This window comes from Myodes glareolus, chromosome 19, assembly GCF_982192425.1.
Source record: "Myodes glareolus chromosome 19, mMyoGla1.1, whole genome shotgun sequence".
NCBI lineage: Eukaryota > Metazoa > Chordata > Mammalia > Rodentia > Cricetidae > Myodes > Myodes glareolus.
This window is the reverse complement of record NC_142044.1, coordinates 40,260,809-40,281,938: the sequence shown is the minus strand read 5'-3', so window position 1 is coordinate 40,281,938 and position 21,130 is coordinate 40,260,809. Positions and strand designations below refer to the sequence as shown.

The window sequence follows — 21,130 nt, the reverse complement described above, 5'->3', positions numbered from 1 at the left end:
ATTTAACTGGATGTGCATTAATTTTATTGCCTTTCACAAAGAACCAGATTTTGTTTTCATTGACTTAATTTATTAAATGCTTATTTAGTTAGTTTTGGTTTTTGTGAGACAGGTTCTTACTGTATAGTCCAGATGAACCCTGAACTCAGCATTTTCCTGCCTCTACCTCTGGTGTGCCCCCCAACACTTGGTTAAATTTTTTATTTGACCAGAGATTCAGTATGAAAATCTACATGACATGAATTTTATATCATAATAAAACAGATGCACTGAGGAGAGGACATGTGGAAGCAATTGATTTTTCTGCTGAACACAGCCATTTATAGTCTCATTCCAAGATTTCCAATGTGCTACTATTTTCTCACTGCATTCCAGTAGTGTTCTGTTGCCCATAGCTGTCATCTCCATGCAATCATACACCAAAGATTCCATAAAGAACAGGTCTCTGTACTATTCATTGAGCATGCCTGCCACTACTTAATTTCATTGATAATTTTTTTGTCATCACTTGTTTTTATTTATACTGGGGATTGTTAGGTAAGTACTCTAAGTTAAATTTCCAGTCGTTTTTTTTTTTTTTTATTAAGATTTTTTACCGGGCAGTGGTGGCACACACCTTTAATCCCAGCACTCGGGAGGCAGAGACAGGCGGATCTTTGTGAGTTTGAGGCCAGCCTGGTCTACCAGAGCTAGTTCCAGGACAGGCTCCAAAGCCACAGAGAAACCCTGTCTCAAAAAACCACAAAAAAAAAAGATATTTTTATTGCCATGTGGTGGTGGTGCACCTCTTTAATCCCAGAACATAGGAGGCAAAGGCAGGCTGATCTCTGAGTTTTAGGTCTTTAGAGAAAGATCCAGGACAACCAAAGCTACACACAGAGAAATCCTGTCTTGAAAAAAAACCAAAAAAAGATTATTTTTATTAGTGTGTGTCTGTCTGTGTTTTTGTGAGTGGATACCATGTATGTGCAGGTGCCCAGGAATGCCAGAATTGAGTGTCCTGTCCTCTGAAGCTGGAGGTAAGGTGTTTGTGAGCCACCAGTGTGGGTTCTGGGATCTGAACTTTAGCTCTTGGAAAAGCAGCAAGTGCTCTTAATCACTTGAGTCATATCTCCAGCCCCTTCTTTAATTTTTATTTTGAGACGATCTCATTAATCTGGAGTATCCTTTAACTCCCTTAGTAGGCAGCCTTTAATTTGTGATGTTCCTTCATAGGCCTCCCAAGTAGCTGGAATTGTACACTTGTGAAACGAGGCCAGCTTTAGTGTGACTTTTTTTTCTAATTTTTTGAGACAGGATTTCTCTAGCTTTGGAGCCTATCCTGGAACTCATTCTGTAGACCAGGTTGACCTCAAACTCACAGAGATTCACCTATCTCTGCCTTCCAAGTGCTGGGATTAAAGGCGTGCACCCCCACTGCCCAGCGTTAATGTGAACTTCTTATCTAGGAGTATTTAACTTAGCAGTGTGACTTTGTTACACATGGCATCAGATTAGTGGACTTAGAACTTGGTTAACTTTTTCCTATTTTATTTCCACTCTGATATTTAATATCTTCATTTTGTGATTGGGTTGAGTTTTGTTTGTTTCTCATTTTTCTGGGTAGATGCTGAACTTAATTGAGAACTCACATTGGATGTGCTGTAAATCACTCTTAAATTTTACTTTAGTTTTATTCCCAAAATTTTAATGAGTTTTGATTTTCATTAGTTTAAAATACTTCCTAACCTTTCTCTCCCCGACAAGTTGTTTGATTTTGAGACTATATGGAGGTTTCTACATATTTTCCTACTATTGATTTTTTATTTGTTTTGGGGGTTGTTTGTTTTGTTTTTGTTGTTCGAGACAGGGTTTCCCTGTGCAACAGCTCTGACTGTCCTGGAATAGTTGACTTTGTAGACCAGGCTGGCCTCAAATTCATAGATCCACATGCCTCTGCCCTCCCAATGCTGGGATCAAAGATGTGTGCCACTGCGCCTGGCTCTACTGTTGACTTGTGTTTTAATTCTGTTGTGGTTAGAAAACATTCTGTGTCTGTGTGCAGTCTTCCTAGTGTACCTCCAGATTTGATGCCTTCTGGAAGAACTCACAAGTCTAAGCCTGCAGCTACACTTACTAAGATTTAATTAGGTCAAAGGTGGAAAGCACAATCAGCAAAGGCTTCCAAGAGTGGATTCAGATAAAGCATATATAGTTCTTCTAGGATCAGATTGTGTGAGGTATGATCTACCTGGGGAGCTTGCCTTATGCCCAAAAAATAAAAATAACCCACAGATTTTTTATTAGCAATCTTGTCAGGTAGACATAATCTACCTAATGTGTATCAAAGTTTGAGGCCAACGTAGATTATAGAGTTGAGATCCCTGCCTCTTTTTTTCCTTTTTTTTATTTTTTGATTTTTTAAGACAGGGTTTCTCCATGTAATCCCAGAACTCACTCTGTAGACCAGGCTTACCTCAAACTCAGAGAGCTGCCTGCCTCTACTTCCCAAGTGCTGGGATTAAAAGCATGCACTATTACTGCCGGTCGAGATCCTGTCTCAGTTAAAAAAAAATTAACTATGTATTCAGTTCTTGTATATGAAGTCTGATATTTTTCCCAGCAGTCCAAATTCACAGTCTCTACATGGTAAGAAAATGTTCTGCTTCTGGACTAAAGCTTTAGTGTATTGCTTTTCTTTAAAATGAGGTACTGGGGAGCTGGATGTAATAGTGCATGCTTTTAATCCCAGCTCCCAGAAGCAGAGGCAGGGAGATCTCTGAGTTTGAGGCCAACCTGGTCTATAGAGCCAGTTCCGGGACAGGCAGGGCTATACAGTGATAACCCATCTCTAAAAAACATAAAGTAATAATAATGTTAAAATAAAATGAGGTACACTGACATTCAGTGTTAGGCAAGTGCTGTGCCACTGGGCTGTATCATTAGTGCTATTTATTTTTTATTTCAAGTCCTGGTCTCAGTAAGTTAAGAAGGCCTTTGGTCTTGAACTTGTTCCATAGCCCAGGCAGACCTTGAACTTGTGATCCTCCTGCCAGAACTTCTCAAGTAGCTAGAATTGCAGGTTGTTCCACAAGGCCTGGCTATGTTTTGAGTGTTTGTTTATTTGGTTTGATAAATTTTGTGTTTGTTTGTTTGGTTGGTTGGTTTTTCAAGACTTGGTGTCTTTGTGTAGTCCCAGCTATCCTAGAACTCACTCTGTAGACTAGACTGGCCTTGAACTCAGAGATTCGCCCGCCTCTGCTTCCCAAGTACTGGGTTTAAAGGTGTGTGTCACCACTGCCCATTCATCATGACTACTTTTATTTTATCTATTGTCTGTCTGTCTGCCTATTTTGCTTGCACACCAGATCTCATTACAGATGGTTGTGAGCCACCATGTGGTTGATGGGAATTGAATTCAGGACCTCTGGAAGAACAGCCAGTGAGTGCTCTTCATCTCTGTGCCATCTCTCCAGCCCTTTTTTATTTGTTTGTTTATGACTGCTTTTAAACATACGTAGTTTGGGTCTCTCTTCCATCCCAGAGATGTTCACTGTCCTCATGTTTGCTGTGGTGATGTGAGACTCACATTTGGCTTCGTCATTTCTGGCATGTTAGTGTAGGGGAAGGAGAGGAGTGAGAGATAGTTTTAAAAATTAACCAATTGTAGGCACAAAGGTTTAAAGATTTTAAAATTTTTATGTGTGTGGGTGTATGCCTGGATACGTTTATGTGCACCATGTGCGTGCAATACCCATAGAGATCAGAGGATACTAAACACGCTAGTGTTTGCGAGCCCCCTGACATTTGTGCTGGGAACTTAACTTGGTCCTCTGCAAGAGCAATACATGCTTCTAACCACTTATATCTCTTGCCCATTTTACTAAAACCTTATTCAGGTCAGTAGTCCCTTATTGGAAACTAAAATCTCTATGTATTTAGAATTCAGAATTTGTCTTTTTAACTTTGGAAAGCTAATAATCCTCCATTTAGGATTGGAGATGCTGCAGCCTCATGGTAGAGCACATGCCTACCATATGTAAGGCCCTGGGTTTGCTCCCCAGGAGAGGAAATCAAAAGCCTGGACCATACATAATACTGTGTGCCCTACAGGGTCAGGTCGGGTCTTTCCACTCAAATATGTTAATATTTTGGCAGTCACAGTGTAGCTTTTCTTAATAAACTGGGTAGACTATAAATAGTTTCATGTCAGTTCAGGTCAGATTGTGCTGCTAGTCAAATTCACATTGAGTTTTGCCAATAAGTAAATTTACAGAAAACTTTTTGTTTCTACAGGTTTTTAGCTTTTGGGATTGTTAATATAAGGGGAATTATGTGGACTGTGTTTATCTTCTTAGCTCTCATATTTGGTTACTTTTGTCACCTTTAGAAAGTGAAGCTTGCATCTCTTTTTTTCTTCGGTAGGATATGAGATTAAATCTGTTCTCTACAGTGAAGTTAATAGGAGTTAGGAAACCTCTTCACAAAGCTTGATACCTTAGGCATGCGGCACCTTCCCGGCTCCTTCTTGTGCATGGCTGATTTGTGCAAGAACTCCTGGTTCACTCTCCTGCATACTTCTTTTAGAGGTGCTTTGAAATAATAAATAGTAGAAAATAAGATTTTCAGCACCCATGCATCACCTAATAGCTTTTCTTTCTCATGCAGGAGTGGCCGACTTTCTCTGGACTTACCTTTCCTATTGTCAGTCCATGTAGTAGCTTAAAAATAAATATTTGTGGGCTCTGGGTATAGCACTGCAAATAAATGTTTGTAAAAGAAATTCATGCTGGGGTAAAATTCTAAGTAGTATAGAAATATAATAAAAATCCCACATCTTTTTGTTGTTTTTCAAGACAGAGTTTCTCTATGTAGTCCTGGCTGTCCCAGAACTCAGTGCTGTGTGCTTCTGCCTCCTAAGTGCTGAGAGTAAATCATGTATCACCATGCTTGGCTTTACCCCATTCATTTTGGACCATTTATTTTTGCACCAGGTAGGATTTTTTTTAACCAATTCTTTCTTCTTTTGTTCAGACTTTGTAGGGGACAGTTTGAGGGAAAAAACAATTTTAAGATTTATTTATCTTATGTGTTTAACTGTTTTGCCTGCATATGTATATATGTGTGTGTACTTTGTGTGTGCCTAGGGCCTTCGGAGGTCAGAAGAGTATGTAAAATCTTCCATCAAACCTGGGTCTACTGCATGAGCACCAAATATCTTAACTGGTGGGCCAGTTCTCCAGCCCCGAAGAATTTTTTTTTTTTTTTACCTTTTCAAAATGGCGGTTTCTCTATGTAACAGCCCTAGCTATCCTGGAACTCACTTTGTAGACCAGGCTGGTCTTGAACTCAGAGATCAGATTGTCTCTGTCTCCCAAGTACTGGGATTAAAGGCGTGCCACCACCTCCTGGCCACAATATTTTTTTTGAAAGTAATTTTATTAAATTATAAAAGTTTCCATTTACACCCCTCTTCCCAACACCCTCCCACTCCCCCCACTCCCTCTCCTCCTCCCTCTTCGTCCCTAAGGGCAGTCAGGGTTTCCTGCCCTGTGCTGGCCACAATATTTTTTCATTTCATTTCATTTCATTCATTCATTTTATGTGTGTGTGTGATACAGAGAGAGAGACAGGCAGAGAGGGAGAGAGTGAAAGGAAGAAAGAATGGGTACACATGTGCCACAGTGTACAGTTGGAGAAAGGGTGTCAGTTCTCTCTTTGTACTATGTGAATCTTGTAAGTGGAACTCGGGTCCTCAGGCTTAGTAGCAAGTGTTTTTACCCGCTGAGCCATCTTCTCAGCCCCAAGTAGTCTGATTGGGGATTGTAATCCTCTTGATTGGCTTTGTGTTCATTCTGTAGATTAAACTATGGAGATAACCTTTAACATTACCAGAAAAAAAACAGAACAAAAAACCTCTTCTTCATTGATGATGTAAAACTTTACCATAATCCTTTCATTTAATTAATTTCTTTATTTATTCATTTTTTTTGTCAAGACAGGGTTTCTCTGTGTACCTCTGAACTCTGTGTGCCTGTCCTGAACTCATTCTGTAGAGCAGGCTGGCCTCAAACTCACAGAGATCTGCCTGCCTCTGCCTCCCAAGTGCTGGGATTAAGGGTGTGCACCACCAGCACCCAGCTAGTTTTTATTTTTGGTGCTGTAGACCCAGGACTTTATTACATGCTAAACATATGTTCTACCACTGAGCTACACCCTCAGCTAAAATTAATTTAGGAGAAATAAAACCGTGAAGTAAGACTGACACAGACACAGTGGATTTGTCTCCTTTCTGCTGGTCTATAACATACCTTACAGAAGAGGGCAAGTGTAGTGCAGTCTCTGCACACTTGGGTAGAGCTACTGTGTAACAGAGTTCCAGGCTAGTCTGAACTACACGAGGCTTCCCTTAAAAATATTGGGGGGGGGGGGGAAGGTGAGACAGGATTTCTCATTGTAGCCTTGGCTGTCCTGGAACTCACTCCATAGACTAGACTGGCCTTGAACTCACACCTGCCTCTGCCTCCTGAATGCTGGTATTAAAGGTGCATGCCACCACCACATGGCATGTTTAGCACTTGACACAGTGTTATTTATCACTCAGTTTGGGGGACTTGAGGGTTGAGGCAGGGTCCCATGATGTAGCCCAGGTTTGCCTGGAACCCACATCAATACTGCCTCAGGCTTTCCAGTGCTGGGACTACAGGAGTATACAGCCATGCTCACCTTTCAGAACTTAGGCTGAAGGACAGGAGAGATGGCTCAGCAGTTCTTCTCTTCCAGACAACCCAGGTTTCATTCCCAACACCCATATAGTAGCTCACAGCTGTCTGTAACTCTAGTTTCAGGGTATCTGATGCCTTCTTCTGGCCTTCACAAGTGTCAGGCATGCAAGTGGTGCACAGATGTACATGCAGGCAAAGCACCCATATACATAAAATAATAAACTAAAATAAATTAGTCTGGAATAGTTCCAAGTGCCTGGTTTCTTGATCCTCCTTCAGGGCCTGCATGTTGTTTTGCTCATCCTGTGTCCCTGAATTGACTTCTGAGGCTCAGCTCCAGGGTGTCCTGTGGAGGAGCCTTCCTTCCTTGTCTCCTCTTTAGACTTCCCTGTTTCTTCCCCTTGTGTGTGTGCTCATGTTAGTGCGTTGTTTTCATAGTGGTCTGCAGTATAGTGTACAGCGAACATCTGGAGGTACAGATATCTTAAGCCTTGGCATTCAAATTATATTACCTAAGTGTACAACCTGGCTTTATTTCATCACACTTTGTGGCCTGCAACCATTATTTAATATTTCTAAGCCTCAGTTTCTATAGGTACAAAATGGGGATAATAATTGTGATTCCCTCTTTATAAGGTTGTTGTGAGAATAAGACAGAATCTCTGAAATGCTTAGCCCTCTTTCAACACACCAAGGGCCCTTAGTAAGCACTGCATATTATATCTGCTGCCACCAAACTTTGTATAAGACTTGCTTTTATTTATCTCTGAAACTTAATCCTTCACCCAGAGTCTGGCAGGGAATAGACTGATGAATAAATTACCAGTTGTCCTCAAAACTCCCCCCATCCTGTTTCACTTTCTTGGTGGTACCATCCTTTTCAGTGCCGTCCTTGACTTTTCTTCTCCGTCAAAACAAAAATTGAGTTTATCATGAACTAGGCACTGCGTCAGGCCCTTGCTCTGTAAAGAGAAACATGTAATCTTTACCCACTGGACCTTACAGTAGAAAGGGGAAAGTCATTTAAAAGAAAGTAGGAACACTCATGGTTCTACTTCTGTGCATATTTGTAAGATCTCAAAATAAGTTTTAAGTAAGTTCCTAGAAAATATTGTATATTGTGAAGAAAGTAAATAAAGTCTGTGTTTGGTACTATCAGGGAGCCACATCAGAGAGTGGTCAGGGAAACCCTGGGAGTTTACCTTTAAGCTGAGACTGGAAATTGAGAAGCAGCAACCATAGGAGAGGATGTTTTCAGCAGAGGTAGTAGCAAGTACTATGCCATGGGAGAGAGCCTTGGCTGAGTCAAGAAACTCCAGTGCTGCTAGTCTAGGAAGTGAAAAAGGGTGGAGAACTGGTTCTGAAGAACAGGTAAGCGGCATCTGTGCCAACCAGGACCTGGGAGACAAAAAGGAGGGGCTGACAGGGTGATTCAGTTTCGGGATGCTGCAAGATTTCTTCTTTCTTTTGGTCTTGGGAATGGACCCAGGACCTTGAGCATGTTAAGAGCTCAGTGTACCATAGAACTATACCCCAGTTCTGTTGAAGAACTTTAAATAGAGAATAAACCAGTTTATATTTTGTAAAGTATGTATCAAAAAGACTCGAGGGATACAAAGGTGGAAATTGAGTGGCCAGTGAGAAACTTAGAGTAGTTTGGGGAAGAAATGATAATATCGAGAGAGATAAACATATTTTGAGAATAGACTCAGTGAAACTTACTGATAGATTGTAAATAAGATAAGAGGGGATAGGAATAAATTATCTTGCCTGAAAGTCTTGTGTGGTGGTGTATGCCCATAATCACAGGTAAATATCAGAATTTCAAGGTCATCATTGATTACATAGTGGATTCAAGGCCAGTCTATGCTAAAGAAGACCCTGCTTCAAACCCAGAAACAAATAATCAAGATTTCTGACTTGAAAAGCTACACATTGTATTGTTTACTGAGATTAACTGTGGGGAAAATCAGAGTTAAAATTTGATCATGTTAAGTCCGAGATGCTCTGAGGCACCTGGTGAAGATGTCAGATAACTAATTGAGCATAGGAGAACTGGAGCTAAAAAGTTTCTAGCTACAGGTACAAATGTGAAAGTTTTCACTATGGAAAAGTCACAGTTAAAACACAGGAGTGGATGGTGCCATTTTAATGAGGAAGTAAGTAAAAAGGGGCTTGGAACTGAGTTCTGAATTATTGTTAAAGTTTAGGGATAAAGTCAGAGGAGAGTGAAAAAGAAAAGAGAAAAAAAACGACAAAAAAAATCAAGAGAATGAAGGATCATAGAGGCCACTGCATTCTCAGTCGATGCCTGGTCAGGACTGTTGTTTGTACTTTTTTTGGTTGAGTGAATTAAAGAATGATCATTTAAAGAAGAGGGAACAATGCTTCTAGATGAGGTCATGAGCTAGTTATTGGATTAAATGTTGCTAGAGATAGAGGCAGAATTCTTGCTGTAGAATGCATTGAACAGAGTATGCATGGGAGGTGAGAAAGTGCAGGTAGCAGTAGACTTCTGACGTGACAGTTTGGCTGTGAAGGGAACAGAGAAAGAGTTTTAGCTGAAGGTGATATAGGGTGACACAGGGCTAAAGAATTTTCCCCAAGTAGGTATTCTCATTAATTCATATTCACCCTCTCTCTTATAGGTACCACTCTTCCTTTCTTTTTCCTTTTATACTTCCTGCTTCTTTTTCTTAACAGGATCTAACTTTGTAGCCCAGTCTGACCTCAAATTCTCAATCCTGCTTCTGCCTCCTGACTGCTTGGATTACAGGGATGTGTACCATGTCTGTATAGAGGAGACATTCTTCAGCTTCAGAGTTGCAGAGGAGAGTGTTTCGTTGATTACAACATTGGAGTTCATGAGAGAGGGCCAGGAGTATCCATGGTCTTCAGAAGGAGGAAGATAAAAAGGGAAGAAAGGATACCTGTTTGGTGAGGTCACAGAACTGGTCAGGAGTAGAAGACAGACCACACTAGTTGTGTTACAGCTTTTTAGTTCACAGTGAAGGATCAATATCAGCTGAAAGGCCAAGGAGGGTGGTGTGGTACAGGGGAAAGGATAGGGAATAAAGGAACTGAAAAGCCACCTTGCTAGAGAAATCTGATAAGACTACAGATTAAGATTGAGTATCCTTTTAGGAACCTTGAGTATATAGTAAACACTGAATTATACAGTAAAGTATATAGTAAACTGAACTGAGTGCTTATCGCTGCCCTTGGCATAGAAAAAGCAGTTTCCTAAGCCTGGGGTTATAGAACTGGGGGTGTAGCAAAGCAGAGTGCTTGCCAGCATGTTTGATCTCAGCATTGGGACAGAAAAGAAAAAGTAACCCTACTTTGCTGAGTCCAGAATTGTGATATTTGAGAGGAGGAACCCTGGAAGAGAGTTGGGAGTTTCTTTATGGGAATGGTTATTTGATTAACTGAAATACAAGTTTAAGAAAACTATTAAGTGAAGGAAGAGAAAATGGGGCCAAGGAATAGCTAGTGTCATGGCAATTACAAGGGACATTTGAGTAAGTCAGCTAGAAAGTCAAACAGCAGACTATGGAGGTAGAAAAGGGGATTAAACAGCTGCTTCGCTTTCATTTTTTGTAGTGAATCTAAGCTACAACTAAACTTCCTTTTATTGAGTTAAAATTTCCCAGCCACTGTTACTTAAAGCATCTTTATAGTATCACATTTGTAGGGGCTTGGAGTAAAGTGCTTGTTGTACAAGCTAAAGGACCCACGTTCAGGTCCCTAGTACCCATATAAAAACCAGGTGTGGCCACGTGCATCTGTAATTTCAGTGTTTGGGTGCATGGGAGAGACAGGTGGGTTCTGGAGAGGCTCGCTGTCCCATCAGTCTGGCTAAGTCCGTGAGCTCCTGGCTCGGTGACAGATATTGTCTCAAAAATACGGTAGAGAATGATAGAGAGAAAACACCCAGTGGACCTCCATCTTCCACCCACTTTCATCCATACATACAACATTAAGAAAATGAAAAACAAAAATCCAAAATATCACATTAGAAAGCAGCTCGTGCAAAGCCAGATTGTAAACGTGGAACCCAGTTGACAAGACAGAAGTTTAATATGCAGTTTGAATAGCTGCTTTCTGCAGGTGCCTTCTGAAATGTTTCACATTTTCCTTCTCACTCAGTTTTGATTAACACTTCCATGTAGTTAAGAAATTTTTGCTAACTATGTGAGCATAGATGTTGATCTGTTTTAGTTGGTCTTATTGCTGATGATACTGAAATACGTTTTGGAGTGTTTATAAGCATAAACACTCTTTCCAAACATTTTGATTTAGTTAGAATATCTTAAATCATTGCTGAACTGCTAGCTAGAGTGTTGTCAGTTAATGATATCATATACTCCAGAAGTCCTTCCCACTTACGCTACCACAAAGGCAGATGACTACTGTGTTGTTAGTGAAAAAGAAATCTTCTTTGGCTTATTACAGCAGCCTCAAACTCTTTTTTCCCACTTGCATGTGCTTTTACCAAGGAGGAATAAATTAAGACAATTTATAATGGAAATGTAACTTTGCTTTAGCCTAATTAAGATTTATTTTCTCTTGCACATAAGAAAACTGAGAAGTAAGTAGTAAAGGAAAGGCAGATGTAGAAACTCCACAGTTTGTTGCTGCCTGTGTTCCTTTAATTCATTCTTAGGTTACATCTCTTGATAGTGGCAAGGCAGTTTCTCTTCTTCAGTCTCAATCTGTCTCACCTTCTCAATGTGGCTTGTTAAATGTGCATCTCTCACTGGCCAAAGCTATGTCTTGTGGTTAACCCTATTCATAAGAAAGATCGTGAAATGTGAAAGGTTCTGACTGAACACAAAGTTACCCTAACCAAGTCTGGATCCCAGTAGGAGGTATCTGTGAGTACCAGTTTTCCTTGTGCCCATTTATCATGTGCACACACACACTTCCTTTTTTAAACAAACACTTACAGAGTGCCTTCTATGAGTACCAGACATCCCACTTGATGGGGAGATGAAAATTAAAAACAAAGATTACAAGCTGGATCTAGTGACACATACGTATACTCCCTGCGCTTGGGAGACTGAGACAGGAGGATTGTAAATTTAAGACTGGGTGGACTACATAGCAGATTCAAGGCCCACCTAGACTATACAGTGATTTTCTGAGTTACAAACAAACAAACAAACAACAAAACTACATAATACAGTAACAAAGGTTGCAAGAACTAACCTCTAACCCTCATGTTCCAAGCAGATGCCATTGATGATTTCAGGGGCTCATCCTTGTCATCCCTAGGTAATTCTAGCCAAGGCCTTCTGTACATAACAGCCCCCTTGTACCCCTCTCATGTTAAACTAAGTATTTATACTTTGATGACTTGTCTTAGAAAAATATATAAAATGACCAGACTACTTTAAAATTTTTTTCATTTGTTATTTTATGTGCACGAGCGTTTTGTCTCCATGTACCACGGGTACCATGTGCATGCCTGGTGCCTGAGGAGGCCAGAAGATGGCATCAGATACCATGAAACTGGAGTTACAGACAGTTCTGAGTCAGCATGTAGGTTCTGGGAATTGAACCCAGGCTCTCTGGAAGACCAACTGGTGTTCTTAACCACTGAACTATCTTCAGCCGTGAGAATAAATGTGTAGTTTTAGTAGATGTTATCATAATTGTGCTCTGGGAAAGCAGTAGAAGACATATACCAAGATGAGAAAATTTGGGGGTCTGCTGAGAATTCCTTCCACTGTATCACCTCAGCTCTAACCCATTTCTAAAGATACCTGTCAAACAAAACAAACAGAAAAACTCATGTCAGTGCTGGAGAGATGGCTCAGCAGTTAAAGAGCACTTACTGCTCTTGCAAAGGATCCAAGTTCAGTTCCAAGCATCCATGTTAGGTGGCTCAACTAACTCCAGCTCTAGGAGATCCATGCCCTCTCTTCTTGCATCTTCTCAGACAAGAGACACAGAGACAGAGACAGACAGACAGAGAATGATTACTAGTGGGCTTTTGACAGCACAACAGTAAATAAGCAGTCCAAAGGCAGGACACAGGCCAGGTGTTTTCTGAACATGAAAGAAGTGAGATTACACTTTATTTTTATTTATTTATTTATTTTGGTTTTTTGAGACAGGGTTTCTCTGTAGCTTTGAAGCCTGTCCTGGAACTAGCTCTTGTTGACCAGGCTGGCCTCGAACTCACAGAGATACACCTGCCTCTGCCTCCTGAGTGCTGGGATTAAAGGCGTGCGCCACCACTGCCCAGTTTATTTATCCTTTTTAAATTAAAATCTTTATTTATTTTATATATATGAGTATTTTGCTTGCATGTGTGCGTGTCTGTATACCATTTGTATGCATGGTGTCCACAGAGGTCAGAAGGCATCAGATCCCTGGGAGCTGGGAATAGAACCCAGAACCTGTGCAAAGGACAACCAGGAATCTTAACTTTTTTTTTTCCTGCTTTCTGTTTGGGAAAAACCCAAGAGAAGAGGGCATTGTGTGACATATATTTGAAATCATACCTTTAAAAACTTTTTCCACTCTTGCATTTCTTTATAAAGATGAAGATAGAGTGTGTGTCTTTACAAGAGGATGAAATGAAGGACAATGAAAGCCTGTTTATCAACTTTGTTGTTAATTGCTAGGAGGAAGTCTGAGGGCTTATATTTATTTTCACTTTCTGTTTTTTGGTGCTGAGGCTTGAACCCTCAGGGCATATGATTCACCACTGAGGTACAGCTTCAGCTTCAGCTGGGGGTTGTTAAGGTATTTAATACATGCCATTTTAACTTACTTTAAAAGCTGAGTACTTGTACTTTATCCTTATGTGTTGGTGAGATTATGAGGATATCAGACTTAAGGGAGGTTTTGAAAGAATATCAACTATTTGGAGCTTCTAAAAGCTACTTCATTGAGATGTAATTTACATACTGTAAAATTCACCCATTTAGGTGTAAAATTATGAACAGTTTGGAAAGCATGGTTTATAAAGCTGTCCCAGTAAAACACCAGGAACTGAGTGAGTACCATGCTCAGACTCGTGTAAAATAGCCAGGTATTCTTCATCCATCTGTAATCCCAGGGCCAGGAAGGCTCAGATTGCTCTGAGGGGCTCTCAGGCCTGCTAGCCCCACCTCCTAATAAGGAAACTGTGTTTCCAAAGATACAAAGTGGGAACTCCCGAGGAATGGCACACATGGACTCCCTCACACTTGAACACCCCACCCCCCAAAACTTTGTTTTTTAATTAGTAGATATTTAAATTGTTTTTATTGAGCTATACACTAAAAAAATTTTTTTTAAGAGCTGAGTATCATGGTACAAACCTATAATCCTAGCATGAGGGAGGCGGAGACAGACTGCCATATAAGTTCAGGGTAGTCTTGGTTACATAGTACCAAGCCAGCCATAACTACATAGCAAAACTCTATCATAAACAAAAGAAAACAAATAAACAAAACCCCACCTTGATTTTTAGTAAATCTGCACAGATGTAATCATCACAGCTCAACTTTAGAATATTTCTGTCTGCCCAAAATTGATTTCTTTTGTCCCATCATTGTCTGTCTTAGTTCCCACTCCCTGCTCCAAGAAACTTCTAGTTCATGTTCTGATTTTATAGTCACATAAATGGAATTGTATAATATGTAATATTTCAAGCCTTCTTTTACTCAGCATATTTTTGAGGTTTAGCCTCAAAAGTATGTGAGAGTTTGTGTCAGTAAGAACAGGGTTTGTCCTTTCACCAGCTGATGGACGTTTAAACTGACTACATTCCTAGACTGTCATGAATAATATTGCTTGAACTTTAATGTATTTATAAGGATTTGCTTAACATTATATAAATCACTAATTAGCCAAATGAGAAATGTTTAAAAGTAAAAATTAGAAAGTTTTATGGTAAGACATTTTTAACTAAAAATTGTGTCTTATTGTAGACCATACCAGACAGAAATTTTAGATTTATTTTCTTCTTAAAATTTTTTTGAGATTTTATTTATTATTTTATGTATTATGGGTATTTGCCTGTATATATGTCTGTGCACTTTGTTCATGCAGTGCCCTGGAGGCCAGAAGGGCGTGTCAGAATCTCTGAAACTGGAGTTATAGAGAGTTGTGAGCCACATAGTGAGACCCTATCTCAAAAAACAAAAGTAAAATAAGGAGTCTACCGAAGTCTAGCTTAGTGAACAAGCTAGTTTATTGGGTTTGCTTATGAGAGAATGAATGGCTCTCCAGAATAGCTCTATCACCAAAATGTCTCACCCTACCAAAGATGGCAACTTCCCCACAATTGCATAGATGGAGCCTTTCCTCAGTTAACCTTCAGCCCACTGTACTCTAGCACCTCCCAAGACCAGGTGCAGCTGGGGTGGATCAGGGCACAGGAACTGGCCGCTGAGGTGATCACAGCTGCTCTGATTAAGACGGCGGTGACTGTTATACTTGGCGATAGGGTTCCACAATACCCAAGTGCTTCCTCTGACCCAGGTACAGTTCCAGAACTTTACTTATATTTACCTATTTAACCTTCACCACTACTATTTGAGACGGGGAATACTTGACCTCAGTGTTTCTTTGTGTAGTTCTGGGACTTGATCAATAGACCAAGGTAGCCTTGAACTCAGAGATCTTCTGCCTTCTGAGTGTTTGGACTAAAGGTGTTCACCACCATGCCCCTTACCATAGTCACACAACTAGTAAAATGGCAGATCTGGAATTTGGACAGGCAGTCTGATTCAGTCTCTCCTGGAAAGATTTTTCATAGGAAAGACACGGACCAGAGCATAATTGCTAGGCCTACATGACCGAAAGTGAAGAAGCACATGGGTGGGAGTGAGTGTGGCAGACTAGTTGTGAAAAAGGTGAGTGGAGACAGTCTGGGCACCTGAAGGACGAGCTCAGCCAGCTGGTGGAGAATTTGGGTTCTGTGATTTAATTGTAGAGTTTTACCACACATCCCACTTACCCTTCATTTGTTTATTCATTTCTGTTTTGAGGCAGAGTCTCACCATATTGTCCAGGCAGTCCTTAAACTTGTCATCCGACTGCCTCAGACTTCAAGAAGTTTTGTTTTGATTTTTATCTTTTTTTTTAAATTGTAAAGTATATCACACAATCAGAAATTGCAAAAGGATATGGGGTATGACTCAGTGGTAGAGGGCTTTCATGACATGCAGGAGGCACCCTCCACCCAAAGTGTGTAAAATGCAAATGTAAAATTTAGTGAATTATTTTAAGATAATCACTGTTTTGACGTTGTGGTAACCCAGCAGCTCCTTTGTAACCTTTGTCAATCACAGTGTCTGGGCTCCTCCCTGCAGGTTAACTATTTTCTCCTGTTTTATTTTCCTTTCTACTTTCATCACCTATGTACCTCTAAACAAACACTTCTGATTTGAATGCATGGAACCATATGCTGAATTCCTTTTATCTAACCATTGTGCTTTCAAGATTTATGTTTAAACTGTGTGGTTGTTCGTGGGGTGAACAGTCCATGGTGTTTTTACTGTTCTGCTATTGGGAATATTTGGGATAGTCACAGCTGAGAGTGTCAAAGGGGAAAAAAAACATCAATTTAATACAAAGATAATAATAAGCTTTATTGTATTTTGCCTTTTTTAATTTTCCTTTGATGCTAAGAATGTAGCCCAGAGCTTCATGAATGCTAGGTAAGCTACACCCCAGTACAACTGATCTATATTAACTGATCTGTATTTCCAGGCCATATCTGTTTTTAATACTCAACCAGTAGCTTTTATTTTGTTTTGAATGTTTCTTTCTTGTCTCTAAATTTAAAAAGCATTTTTCCATAATATCTTCTGAAAAAATTATTTATATTTTATATTTGAGTATGTAACTTATCTAGTATTGGTTTTTAAAAAATCTTTTTATTACTACTTTTAAATTACGTGTGTGTGTGTGTGTGTGTGTGTGTGTGTGTGTGTGAGTATGTGCTGTGAGTGCAGATGCCCGTTGCGTCTAAAAGAGAGTATTGGATCCCCTAGGGCTGGAAATCAGACTGCTGTGAGCTGCCTGATGTGGGTGCTGGGAATCTAACTCAGGTTCTATGCAAGAGTGACATACTCTCTTAATGACTGAGCCATCTCCAGCTCCTGGAATTGGCTATTTGTAGTTGGTAATTCTGGACTGATTTATTAGTGCTTCTCTTATTTCAGGGCTTTTTAAAAAAAATGTTTTATCTATATTTTCTGGCTGTCCTTAGCAGGGCAGTTGGTCTGTATCATCTAGTTTACATTCTCAGTATCAGAAATATCTTTTGAAGTTTTAGTTTCATTTTGACTTAAAAGTGATCTGTTCTGTGCAAGACACTGGGCTCACTCTGAAGCATATACAGAAAACAGCAACAGCAAAGCAAAACAAAACAAAAATTCTGCTCTGCCTTGTTACGGAGCCTCACTGAATGTGTTTACTAAAACAATTTTAAAGGCCCGAAAAACTATTTTATAGATTGATGCCAGTTTCTATTTTTGTATATTACTCTTTCATTTATGAGCCCAAAAGAGGCTTCTGTTTCTTCAGAATTTTTCCTGGGCTTAAAATTCTCTTAGCAGAGAACTTGCTACATTAACTGAGCAGGACTGTTTTTATGGTAGAATAATTTCAGAACTCTAATCAATTTAAATACATACCTTCAAACATGAACTTTTGCTAGTACAGCAGTTTAACCTTTATGGTATCCACAGTGGCACAGTGGTCACCCCCATTTCTCTGTTTGTCTGGAATTTAAACCTTTATTTTCCCCAAAGATGGACTGTATGCAAACCACATCCAAAAGGATTTTAGTTTGTACTGCAAAATATGAAGAAAATGTTTTCAGTTGATGGCAGCTAGATCAGTGACATACGATGCTCCAGGAACTGTTTTTTGGTTTTGTTTTGGTTTGGCTTTTTTTTTTTTTTTTTTTTTTTTTACAGCATTCACGATGCACAAGGACAGAATAGTAACTCACATGATCTTTTGGCAAAGGAAAAGCTGGCTACGTGACTGATGTTAAATTTGCTTTTGAAGGCAGTCAGATCAAGAGATGTCTGAAGACTGTGAGGCTGCAGCAGGGAGAGGATTGTGCAGTTAGTAAACAACTGCAGGAAGCTGTGGCAAGGCAGTTTGCTGGTAAGCCATTTGCAGCTCCGAGCAACAGAATTGAGAGACTCTAGAGAGGAAAACTTGACATGGCCTTCAGGGGATGTTACTCAAGGCAGTGAAGGCAGAGAGGCTGCCATGCTAGAGACTTTTCTTGCTGGCCCATGGTGCTGTCAGTGTGACCCTGCTTTGCCTTGGTGTTCTTGGACTATAAGATTTACCAGGAACAGAGTTAGCTTTGTTGATCTTGAGCTGCCCTTAGATGTTAGGCTGTACCATGGCCACACACTTCCTTCTTGCACAGCTGCTTAGACGATACTCATTACCTTTTACATGATTTTCAAAGTGTGGTCCAGGGATATCCCCTTGCTCACTGTCTCAGTTAGGGTTCCTGTTACTGTGGTAAATATCGTGACCAAAAGCAACCTTGAGAAGAAAGATTTTATCTCATCTTACAGTTTATAGTCCACCATCGAAGGGAGTGACGACCCCAAAGCAGGGACTGAAGCAGAGGCCATGGAGGAGTACTGTCACTGGCCTGCTCCTCATGGTGTTTGTAGCCTTCTTTCTTATACACCACATGACCAGGGTTGGCACATCCTACAATAGACTGGGCTCTCCCATATCAATCACTAAGTAAAGAGACCAATGGCTTGCCCTTGGGCTTATTTTATTTAGTAAGTACATTTTCTCATTTGACATTCCCTCTTCCCAAATGACTCAGGCTTATATCAAGTTCACATATAACTAGTCAGCATATTTAACATCAGAGTCTTTCAAGGGGTCTCTAGGACTCAACTAATTTATTTTCTACTGGGCTGTAATGTGCTTTTTAAGTCATTCTTTCCTGGGAACACTGTAGAATTTTCCAGGGGATCCAGGACATTCGCTACCACCCAAGACTAAGAGTAAAAGTACACATTAGTTTTCAACTGTCATCTCTTAAGCCAGTCTTTAAAGAACCTTGCCAAAATGTAAGACACTGACTCTTCCTCATATTATTAATCCTTTGAAATATGATAATTTGAATTTTGAAAACGTTATGACTTACTGTTGGTAGCTTTTTTCTTTTCTTTCTTTCTTTTTTTTTTGAGGCAGGAATCTCAAAATGTAGCCCTGGCTGGACAAGAACTCACTATATATACCAGACTGACCTGGAATTCACAGAGATTTGTCTGCTTCTGTTGCCTGAGTGCTGGAATCAAAGGTGTGGACTGCACACTTGGCTTTGTAGTTGGTAACTTTTAATAAACTAACAAATATGTAAATGTTTCATACTTTTAGCTGTTTAGAGTGATATATTGTAGTAACACAAAACCATTCTTTGGAGTCCTCTGTGATTTTTTTTTTTTTGATGAAATGAGATCCTCAGATGAATAGGTTTGATGACCATTGCTTTAAATTCTATCAACTTAAGATGGAATCACAGTTCATCTTCCTGAAGGAGGCATAGATTTCTCATTGTGGTAGTTTGAATAGGTATGACCTCCATAGACTCAAGTGTTTGAATGCTTGGCACTCAATAGGGAGTGGCACTCTTAGGAGGTGTGGCCTTCTGGGAGTAGGTGTGGCCTTGTTGGAGGAAGTGTGTCACTATAGAGGTGGGCCTTGAGGTCTCATCCGCTTAAACTACACCCAGTGTGGCGCCTAGCCTTCTTCTGCTGCCTGTGGATCAAAATGTAAAACTCTCAGTTCTTTCTCCAGCACCATGTCTGCCTACATGCCACCATGCTACCCTCCATGATGATAATAGGGTAAATCTCTGAAACTGTAAGTCAGCCCCAATTAATTGTTTTCCTTAAAAGAATTGCTGTAGTCATGGTGTCTCTTTACAGCAATAGAAATCCTAGCTAAGACACACCTCCACTTTCTGTACATTCTGTAAACTTCTGTGTCATACAGCTTAGTTCTTAGTTTTCTTTATATATGATGTAAGTGACAGGCTTTATATTAGGTAAGAGTTCTTTAAGACTTCCAGGGTATACTCTGCCCAGTGTAGTATAACAGTTGTTCACAGTTATTTGCATCATTGTTATCAATATCAATGTCCAGCTCACTGGTTTATCTGAAAAGCAGTGTACATTTAGAAACTTGGCAACAGTTGGACTTGTTGGAATAAACCTTCAATCCAAGTACTCTGAAGGCGGAGGCAGGAGGATCACCATGAGTTAGAGGCTAGCCTGGACTGTGTGACTCTCAAAAAAACAAACGGATTAGGATGTGTCCCAGTTGGTAGAGTATTTACCTATCATGAACAAAGCCCTAGGTCTGATACATTGCACCAAAAAAGAGGGGGCCTGGTATAATGGGTCATGTCATAATCTCAGCGTTGGAAAGCAATGGTAAGAGAATACTGTAACCTTGAAGGTCATCCTGGTTCACATAGCAAACCTTGTCTCAAAGTACTCAAGTAAACAGAATTAATGTGCCATGTGAAAGGAGAGTAAAGACTTTTCTTAATTCATTTTAAATGAATTATATTCATTATAAATTGGTTACAAAAACATTCTACTGAGCCAGATATGGATGTAGACACCTGTAATCAGCGCTTGGGAAACTAAGGCAAGAGAATTGCAGGTTCTAGGTCAGCCTGGGCTACACAGTGTGAGGTAAGAGGTTAGGGTATATAATGAAACTCTTCCTCTAAACAAAACAAAACATAAAAAATGTCAGGGTTAGGGGATTGACTCAGTCAGTAAAGTCTTTGCAAGAAGACCTGAGTTCAATCCCTGGAACCTAAGGCTGGGTAGGGTACTGTGTGCTTGTAATTCTAGCATTAGGAAGTAGAGGACAGACAATCTCTGAGGCTCACTGTCCAGCTAGTCTAGGCTAATTGATGAGCTCCAGATTAAGTGAAGTCCCCTGTCTCAAAAAAAGTAGACTGTGGTCCTGAAGATGATACCTAAGGTTGTCTTCTAACTTACATGCGCGTGCGTGCACGTGCACACGCAGACTCTCACACACACTCATACATTTCCCCAAAACAGGCATGACAGATAAATAAAACATTCTTATGTGACCAACAGTTACAGTGAAACCTGGCTTCTCAGAAGCTTGATGAGCACAGTGTGCTGTACTTCACAAATACTCTGAAAAGCTGAATTACTACTCTTCCTTATGTGCAGTACTTATATCCCCCACCCATGCTGCCCCTACTTCAAAGAGACTTACAGTGACTTGTATTTAGGTGTTCAGAAGACAGCCTTATTTTCTGAAGCCTTTTTGTTAAAGAATTGACCACTTGTCCTGGAGGCAGGCTGGAGGATCTAACAATTGAACAAACTGGCTTAGTAGCCCAAGGTGGGATACTTATTTTTCTCATCATTCCTTGT

At 40.1% G+C, this 21,130-nt stretch overlaps 1 protein-coding gene across 6 annotated transcripts in view; it reads left to right on the top strand.

The window, feature by feature from the left end:
• Positions 1 to 21,130, top strand: part of Tnrc6b (trinucleotide repeat containing adaptor 6B) — a 242,124-nt gene that overhangs the window by 15,477 nt on the left and 205,517 nt on the right. Inside the window, exon 1 of one of the 6 annotated variants that reach the window (XM_087898943.1) lies at positions 18,946 to 19,005. The exons of the other annotated variants lie outside the window; for them this stretch is intronic. The gene's annotated coding sequence lies outside the window, so the exon portion shown is untranslated. Of the gene's footprint in view, positions 1 to 18,945; positions 19,006 to 21,130 lie in introns of those variants that run through there. 6 annotated transcript variants of the gene reach the window in all.